This window comes from Macrobrachium rosenbergii, chromosome 6, assembly GCF_040412425.1.
Source record: "Macrobrachium rosenbergii isolate ZJJX-2024 chromosome 6, ASM4041242v1, whole genome shotgun sequence".
Lineage (NCBI taxonomy): Eukaryota > Metazoa > Arthropoda > Malacostraca > Decapoda > Palaemonidae > Macrobrachium > Macrobrachium rosenbergii.
The window spans coordinates 63,729,417-63,739,345 of record NC_089746.1 but is presented as its reverse complement, the minus strand read 5'-3'; the positions used below and the strand labels follow the sequence as shown (position 1 = coordinate 63,739,345).

The following is a 9,929-nucleotide window of genomic DNA, read 5'->3' as shown; positions in this document are numbered from 1 at the left end:
TATATATATATATATATATATATATATATATATATATATATATATATATATATATATATATATATATATATGAATGAATAATCATCACATCACCTTGATTCATATGCAAGCATTAAGCTACAAACGTCCTTTAATACCCAAATTCACTCTACCGCGGAAATAATATATTTGCATATACGTTACCAAAGGGGAATATTTTTAGTTGATAATAAGTTCGTCGTCTCGTGGGCTCGAACCACGGAAGACAAGAACTCTCAGGACTACAGTGACGCGCATTAAACCTACTTTGAAAACGACGGAGATCTATAGTTTACCGGGTGGGCTGCCGGGCTGCACCTTTAGGGTCCTTGGCATCAGAGTTTCGGGTTTTCTTCCGACCAAAAACTCAAGAGAGTCTCCACTCCAGAACAGCAGTTGAACTCATCGGACTCAGTGACATTCTTGTTGGACCTTTTCGTCTTGAAAGTTGTACGCGAGATATTACTGTTTGTGGGAGGTAAGTCATCGTTTTGTTTTCGTGAGGTTTTGGATATTTTAAGTTTCCTAAAGTACTTGAGTATTTTATAGTTTTTGACACTTTTTTGTGTAGTACTTTTAATTTATATAGTGTTTAAACTTAAATTTAGTTTTCCTTGTTTTATATTTAAATTTTCGTTGTTATAGCTTTTTGTTTAGTGCGTTGTTGCTGTTTTTACATTATAATTGATAGGGCTTTCCTTTAGTGCTTTGTGTAATTTTTACATTGTAAATGTTAAGGTTTTCCTATAGTGCGTTGTGTTTTACGGTTTTTGCGTTGTAATTGATAGTTTTTGATACTGTTTTATTTTAACTTTCATTTTATAGTATTTCCTTTTAATGCTGGTCTTTAGATTTTACATTACAATGTTTATTTTTTTTACTTCGTGTTTTTCCATTTTTACACTATAGTTGATAGTTTTTCCTTATGTATAATTAAATATTTTGCAGCTTGGATATTTTGCAGCTTGGATATTTTGCAGCTTGGATATTTTGCAGCTTGGATATTTTGCAGCTTGGATATTTTGCAGCTTGGATATTTTGCAGCTTGGATATTTTGCAGCTTAGATATTTTGCAGCTTACATTATTCACTTTTTTTTCAGGGCTCATTAATTTTTATTTATACGGTATCCTTCCTTTTCAGGCTTGGCGAAATCTGTTAATTTGTGATGAGTCTTGGTGACGGTTCGAATTTCAATTCCTTCACACGTATTCCTTTACACGGATATGGGTAACGTATATTACCATCGCGTTAACAGGTTAGTTAACATTCCTAATTTTGCTCTTTCAAACCACTTTGCAAGCTACTCCTCCCCCCTCAGGGGCGGGGCCCCTGTTGGGGGGAGGCCTTTCTGACGTACGGGAGACTTCGGTCTGCCGTACGCCAGGAGGGGGCTTGCTTTTTTTTTTTTTTTTTTTTTTAACTTAAAACTAATTTTAATTTAATTTATGGTGAGTTGAGTTTAATAAAATTTTTACTAGGTTTGTAAATGTCAGTTCCTTGGATTAAAGTAACTTGGTTCCCTAAAGTAATTTGCTCTGAAGTTTAATTTTACGAAATACTGCAATTCTAAATTTATACTGTAATTCGTAACCTCGATAGAAGTTAAACTACATTGGAAGGTATAAAGTTAAAGTAACTTGTATAAAGCTAAGTAACTTTAAGCATTAAGATAATTAATCAGAAACAAAGTGTAATGGTCTTTATATTGGAAGATTGTATAATGGAACTGATCCATACAATAAAGTTTTAGAAGTTACTTTTAGGTTATCGAAAATCATATTTTTCTAGTACCAGGGTATCTCTCAGTTGTTTGCTTTTATTAAAAAGTGTAAATGGTTCTTAAAGTAAGATAGCTTACCATTCAAGTAACGTATAATGGCAGAATAATTTTGATTTGCATCAGGAGCAGTCATTGGGAACGATTTGTGCCTGAAGTTTAGTTTTGCAGGAATGTCAGTTGAGCCCGGAACTAATACTTGTTCTATTCCAGATGTGAATAGATGTCTCGTCTGTGTAACTCAAGCTGAAGCTGCGGAACTAGCATAGTTTTGTTAAACGTTTCCAGATCTTGATGTAACTGCTGCTGTGAATAAAATTGAGAAATCATTTATTTTTGTTTAAAATTTTTGGAGTAGGGTAGATGTAACGTTTTGGTTGAAGACTTCAGGTCTTTTGCAATCAATCATTTTTGAACATTCTAAGATATAACTGTTTGGTTGAATTCAGTTTCTAGACATTGAAAGAATGTCTAAAATTATGTATTTGGCTCTTTATTTGACGGTTTGGTTGAAGACAAGTTTTGGCATTGAAAGAATGCCAGGAATGATGTAATTTGGCTCTTAATTTGTAGTATTGTCTTGACAATTCCTAGATCCTAGATAAACTTTTAAGTGTTTAAATTTAATTTGCGACAAGGGACAATAAGGGAGGCAGAACAGTCAAAATATAAATGCTCCAGTATCTTAGAAATAGATTTAGGAACCTTTAACATACCACACTGCTTCTGATGTGATTAAGTAGTTAAAAGATCCCTGTTTGATAGTTTTAATCTTTGCTTACTGAGAATAAAATGAAAAATATTCCAGTAACACAATGCAGGTTCTTGAATAAAATTCAATACTGCAGAGGTAATTGCTGCATAGCTTGGAACTGAGAGATTTCCCGAAAATTTAAGGAAGGCAAAAGATCTTGTCAAACAAGCTTAGAACAGTCAGTGGTGGAGTGTAAGGGGGTATTTGATAAGGCTCATAGGCTTGTTCAAAAGGACGAATCCCAGCTGAAGAGATTACTATATGAAATTAATCAAAAGTTGAGATTAAAATGGATATTAAGGTTAAATTGATTTTAAGGTTTGTAAATATTTTTATCAAAATATTAGAAAATAGTGGTAGGGGTTTGTCTAATTCATTACCAGTTTAAGAGACCATCAGCCATTACCCGAATGAAAGAGGGATTGTCATGTACGAAGAACTAGAAAGCTTCACTTCAAATTCTAGCCTATATACAATATACGTGGCGCACACCACTGACTGGATGAAGTTTGTCAGAATTTAAGATAGGAACAAAGAGTTGAGGTTTGGTAATAATACAAAAAATCATGTCCTGGAAATTTGCTGACCTTGAGGTGTCTCGGCAGGTCTAAGTGGGGTTAGAGTAGTCTGTCAAGAACATCAACTTTGTCGAAAGGTCCATTGGTGGTGGATCGCTTGTCAAGAAAACCAACTTTGACGGAAGTACTTTGGGTGGCAGGAAAAAACAGCAGCGGTTTAAATGATGTGGAAACCATCTGTTCTACAGGTAACCAAACAGGTTTATAGCAGATATTGTTAGAAAGCAGGAAAGCGCAGCAATGGTTTAGAAGTTGAGGAAACCGTCTGGTCTACAGGTAACTAAAGGTTCATAGCATATCACACGTGAGAAGCAGGAAGGCATAGCGATGGTTCAGAAGTTTTGGAAACCATCGGTTCTACAGGTAACTAAACAGGATTATAGCAGGTATTGTGAGGAAGCAGGAAAGCACAGCAATGGTTAAGAAGTTGTGGAAACCATCGGTCCTACATGTAACTAAACAGGGTTATATCAGGTATTGTGTGTTATGCTAATAAAAATTGAATGTATTATTTTAACGTCTATCTATTGCTACCGTGCTTATATTAACTCGATTAGTGCAGTTCCAAAGTACCATTAAAAGGTGTTTTCTATACTTTAACTGGATACTGACTAAATTCTATAGTTTCCATTGCAATAAAATCTTGAGTTTACGGAAAAGATGTCTATTACTGAGAGGCTATGCTCTCACTAGTTGTCAAGTAAAAAAAAAAAAATGCCGAAGTTTCTTTGGCGCAGTCCAGTTTTCTGTACAGCGTATGATGCTGTATTAAACCCTCACCACGGCCCATCTCACCACGGCCCATGAAACTTTCAGCCATGGCCCGATGGTTCCCTGTGTTGACATTTATAGCGGTGCCAGACGCACGATCATGGCTAACTTTAACCTTAAAATAAAAACTACTAAGGCTAGAGGGCTGCAATTTGGTATGTTTGATAATTGCAGCTCTCTAGCCTCAGTAGTTTCTAAGATCTGAGGGCGGACAGACAAAGCCATCTCAATAGTTTTCTTTTACAGAAAGCTAAAACTTAAAAATTACCCTATTGTGATTTTTTTTTTTGGAATAAGAATGACCTGTAACATGTTGAAATGTTTTTCTATTGCAGACTTAATGTTTTTTTTCTAAATTCATCGTCTTGGATATATATGGCATACTGGCATAAAGTTTCTTCCTTGGTTCTTCCTTGGTACTGTACTAATAACAGGGGAACCGGATAGTTTCGTGTCTAGGAAATTTTTGCAGTATCTATAAAAAATATGAGATGGAAACCAGTTGCCGGTCGAAGGCTCATGTAAAAACGATATTTCTTCATGGTATGACCCCCATGATGAAGTTAAAAGAATAAGCCCTGTGGAGGAGAGTGAAAACTGAATTAAGTTTAAAATGATAGAAGCAAGCAATATAGAAATTTAAACCCAAACCTTGTAAAAGTCTTTTTTTCTAAAAACAGAAGTATTAAAACCGTCGTTATGTCGAAATACTAGGAGATCCAAAAAGGTAGTTGATCATTTTCTAATCTCTCTCTGACGTAAATTTAATATTGGGGTGTATTTCGGTAATGTACGAGAGAAATCGATCTGCATGAAAAGCACTGTCTCCTCCAGGGAGTTCATGAAAATATTGGCGAAGGCAGGACCTAAAGGCCTTCCCATTGCCATCCCCTCCACCTGTCTGAAACGAGATTCATTAAAAATAAAGGCCGTGTCCCGCACGGCCAATTCTAAAAGTTGTGTAAATAAAGGTCTGTTAAAACCGTTAAAAAGAGAACCGGGAAATGGGAAAAGTTTGGTCAATATGACCTCGATCGTCTCCTCAACAGGAATAGGAGTAAACAGGGACTCAACGTCGACACTGACCATATAAAGGTCAGAGTCCTACTTAACAATATCCTCCTTAAAAGTATTATTGGTGAGCGGTTCTAACAATGGAACTAAATACTTTGCAAATTTATAATTGGGGCGTATTTAATGAAGAAGTATAGGTTTAAGTGGGACGACCTCCTTATGGAACTTGGAAAGGCCATACGCAATCCCGTATGTTGAACCAGTAACGAGAAGGTTTTGGAAGGTGTTTTCATCTATGATGCTGTCACGTTTGAGTGCTCTGAGGAACCTATTAATTCTGTCTTCTATTTTGGTAACATTTTTAGAATTCATTAATGTCCAACATCCCAATATTAGGTTTACAGTAGAGAAAGTAACTAGCAACACTTTATCATTTCTAGATTTACGTATCAGCATTCATAGGAAAAATACTTTTACAGGGTTGGTCACCAATTTTTATAGCTCATGTAACTACAATTTTAAGTTGAATTCTCTCTCTTTACCCTCCTCCACAGGGTGTGTTCTCTGACTTCCAGCTGGCTAGCCTTTCATAAAGAAGTAGAGTTCTGTTTTCCATCCCACTATTTCTATCGAGTACTTAATAAGCTCATAACTGCAAAAATGAAACAAACTATTCCCGTATATACCGTTCCCAAATCATATATTTATGCTAAGTTCCCTTTCCTACATGACAAAAAATTTTTTTAACAAGAAATATATGAATTGAATTCACCATGAATTGCCAGCTGTAAATCTGAAGTTGATCTCACGAAATCCTCTAAATATACGTTTCTTTTTTTTCAGAGTGAAGAACAGACTGAACCCTTCCTAGACATCCAACAGTTATTTATAAATATACCTGTCCCAGATGAAGTCTGGGAACCTACGTTGGATGTACGAGGAGGCTTCTGAAGGTCCGTTTCTGCTCCCACCAAGGTGTCAGCTTTAGGACGGGTTGCACTTTATCCAATCCCGAGCTACCCAGTGTTCGGAGCCATTCTCAGAATTCAGATATAAATGATTTTAAAATGATTGGATCTGCCCGTAAGGACGACGAGTTGATGGTGTTGGGGTCGATTTTTATAAAAACTAATGCACCAACACTAAACGCCCGGTCATCGTCCACACAACTGTTTATAGCATAATTGCCTGTTTGTTTACTCTCCACGTCCGTTATACAGTAGGTATCTTTCGTATGTTTGTTTTCGTATGTTTATTATCGTTTCAGTCACTTTTTAGCTCTTACCTTGGGAGGTGTTCCGTTTCAAGTTCTTGTTTTAATTTTCGTATTTGTAAATGTTAAAAGATTTTTAAAGTTTTTTCCGTTGTATAGGTGACGTTTTATGTGTTTATAGTCCGTAACTTTCCAGCCTTGAGGATGAGGCATCATGCGATGTGAAACGTTGGCATAATACACTTGATATTTGTGGGAGACATACATGCCTTTGCCTCTTCAACCTGAGATGTTTGTCGGGTCAGTTTCACCTGCGATTCTTTATATATATATATATATATATATATATATATATATATATATATATATATATATATATGTGTGTGTGTGTGTGTGTGTGTGTGTGTGTGTGTGTGGATAGATAGTGTGTGTACATATACATATATATAAATATATGCGATATACATTATATATACATATATATAAATATGTATATACACATATTTATATTATATATATATATATTTATATGTATATACATGCATATTTATATATATATATATGTATTATATGTATATATATATATATATATATATATATATATATATATGTATTACATACATATATATATATATATATATATATATATATATATATATATATATATATATATATATATATATATATATATATATATATAATATTTATATCTTCTCCAGCCTGACTTCCAATCAAATTCATAACGTTGGGATTTGTAAAATGTGTTCTACCGAAGTGCCGGAACTACCAATTAAAGGAAACAGTTATATACGAACAAATGAAACTCTCCTTGACAGCAGTCACACACAGTGTCCACGAAAGCAATTCCTTCTCAGAGGAGTATAAAGAGATATGCGTATAAAACACAGTGAGTTTCATTTAACTGTGTTGTCAAACTGACACTGAAAACCATTAAATAATGCTAGCACGTTATTCCAGATAATTCCACATCAACCATGTTTCTTTTTCCGTTATCTGAACTGAGACTTAATGTAAATCACAATTTCTGTGTGCCTTTTTCTGTGGCCATGAAAATAATTCTGTTGCATATTCCTCACAATTCATTTTCTGAGTTCATTCGGCAGAGGAATACATCACACATAAAATGAATGACAGAATTCGTCTTTATTAAGATATATAAAATACCAGTTTGATGAAGACAATTTATACAGGACCCACTAAAAAGTAGTGACCTCAGAAAAACAAAAAAAGATGTTAAGCTACTGATCAAATGAGGAATTTAACGTTTGATCACTCGTCCATACTTGATTAACAGATAACAATTAAATAAGACAAAGATATGGTAAAAGATTCTAGAATCATAAATTCAATAGTCTTAGAGGTGGAAACGTTCTAGTTTAAGAAACTTCCCTCAGAATAGCCACTTACAATAACACTGAATATTATTTACAGTGACCAAATAATAATGCATATTTTAGTGGCCTTCCTCAGAAGGCTTCCTTATTAAGAATGAGGTAGTGTTAATTTTGCTTATCACGACAGTGACAAATAAATTTGATTTTACTGACATTCCGTAAAATGGCTGGATTCAAGAAATATATGTATGTGCACCTGAAAATTACGAAAAGTTTTCTCTACAAGCTCCAAGCTAGGCAATTAGTTCTACCAAAAGAGAAGATACATCTTGAATATACTTTATAAAGACGTCTATGAATGCAAAAGATAAACTCCCGAAAATATGACCTTCAGACATGATATTAAAAATCGTGTATAAGACGAAGTTTCCAGTAATAAAACGAAAAAACTCGTGATGCCAGATGTCACCGATTCAGAGAATAGTAAAGTACATAAAACATCTGCACTCATTCTTCGGGCATAACGAAGTTTCGCTTGTTTGTTCAGTCCTTGATTAGTTGGTAAGTTTTCCAAACTACTCTGCTGGAAAGAGATTGAGCCAGGATATGACTAAACTTTTTCTTGTGCGAACGTAAAGACAATGATTAAATTACAATGACTAAAGAAAACGGTACGTCGTAATTTCACAGCCACGTTTTTTCATCAGGCTGTCGAGGACAGTACTCACTGCTGGATTGTCTGCTTGAAGTTTCTTTGTTAAAGTAGCTATGAGCACTAGGTGTTATATATATATATATAGATATATATATATATATATATATATATATATATATATATATATATATATATATATATATATATATATATATATATATATATATATATATATATATATATATATATATATATATATATATATATATATATATATATATATATATATATATATATATATATATATATATATATACTGTGTCCATAAAGTCTCTTAACAGTTTAAAAATGCATTACAAAAGCAAGTGAACATACAAATATCTCTTAACAATTTAAAAATGCATTACAAAAGCAAGTGAACAGACAAATATGTAAAATATGTGAAAATTGTAACAAAATGAGGAATAGATACTGAAGGATTTTGCCTTATTTAATGCACCTCTATATGGGCACCATTAGTTGCATAAATCACATCAAGAAAGTACTCGATTTCTGCCATGTTTGCCTTAGCATAGCCTCATCAGTGGTGGCAAATGACATCCGTGATCTTTTGCTTGAAACCAGTGATGTTCCGTATCTTTTGTTCGTTACACGATATCTTTAACATAACCCATAGAAAGAAGTCCAGTGGAGTGATAGCTGGCGAACAAGGTGGCCAGGGAATTGGGCCATCCCTTCCAATCCACCAATCTGGAAATGTTTGATTTAGGAACCCACAAACATGCAGTCCCCAATGTGGTGGTGCACCATCTTGCTGGAAAATGATGGTTGGTTGAAGGTCATCCAGCTGTGGTGCCACATATTCAGTCAAAAAGGTCAGGGTAAATATCTGCACTAATTGATGTCTCATTGAGGAAAAATGGACCAATGTACGGATGGACCTTGTAGGAGAACGATCAAATGCTTGTCTTATACAACCGATGTTTTCCGCAGATGTTCTTGGTCGTCCACTCCTCCCTTTATCCAACAGTGTCCCTGTCTCCAAAAATTTCTTGTGCCATGCACGAAATGATGTAACAGTGGATCTTTTCCATACTTAGCTCTGTAGTTTTTCTGAGTATGCATATCCGATTTTGTTTCATCCATTGTGCCTTATCTTGAGGAGTAGCCAGTTTTTAGGGGCTCATTTAACAGTACCTCTTTCATCAACAGGATACTTGAAACACACAAGCACAGTGTGATTAAAAACTTTGATAACTGCTGAGGACATAGAACAACTCTGATTAAGGTATTTCATCAATGGCTTTTGTAATATATATATTATGTTTTAAATTGTCAAGAGACTTTATGGACACCCTGTATATATATATATATATATATATATATATATATATATATATATATATATTATATATATATATATATATATATTATATATATATATATATATATATATATATATATATATATATATATATATATATGAATAGACAACAAACTGTAAACAACAAATTGTAAGAAGGAACTGTTTCGAAACGCAAAAAGGAAAATTTGTCCAAATCATTTTATTGTATGAAGTGGTCATGATATATTTTTCCATGCTTAGAAGTTTTTTTAATATTTAAGCAAAGTCAAACCTAACGAGGGAAACTAACCAGGAAGAAAATGTTTGTATATTTCTTCAAGCATATCGGCTGTTATTATTCATTTTCTTAGAAATGTTACAAAAGAATATCTCAATCCTCGGTATTGTCTTCTCGCCAGCTTGTCAGAAACACAATTAAACCGATAA

General features: G+C 33.9%; 1 long non-coding RNA gene across 1 annotated transcript; it reads left to right on the top strand.

Annotated features, from left to right (window-relative positions):
* Window positions 1–408: 408 nt before the first annotated feature.
* Window positions 409–2,137, top strand: LOC136839796 (uncharacterized). Its single transcript, XR_010853469.1, has 3 exons — window positions 409–496; window positions 1,161–1,275; window positions 2,011–2,137. It is a non-coding gene; the product is annotated as an uncharacterized lncRNA (long non-coding RNA).
* Window positions 2,138–9,929: the final 7,792 nt, after the last annotated feature.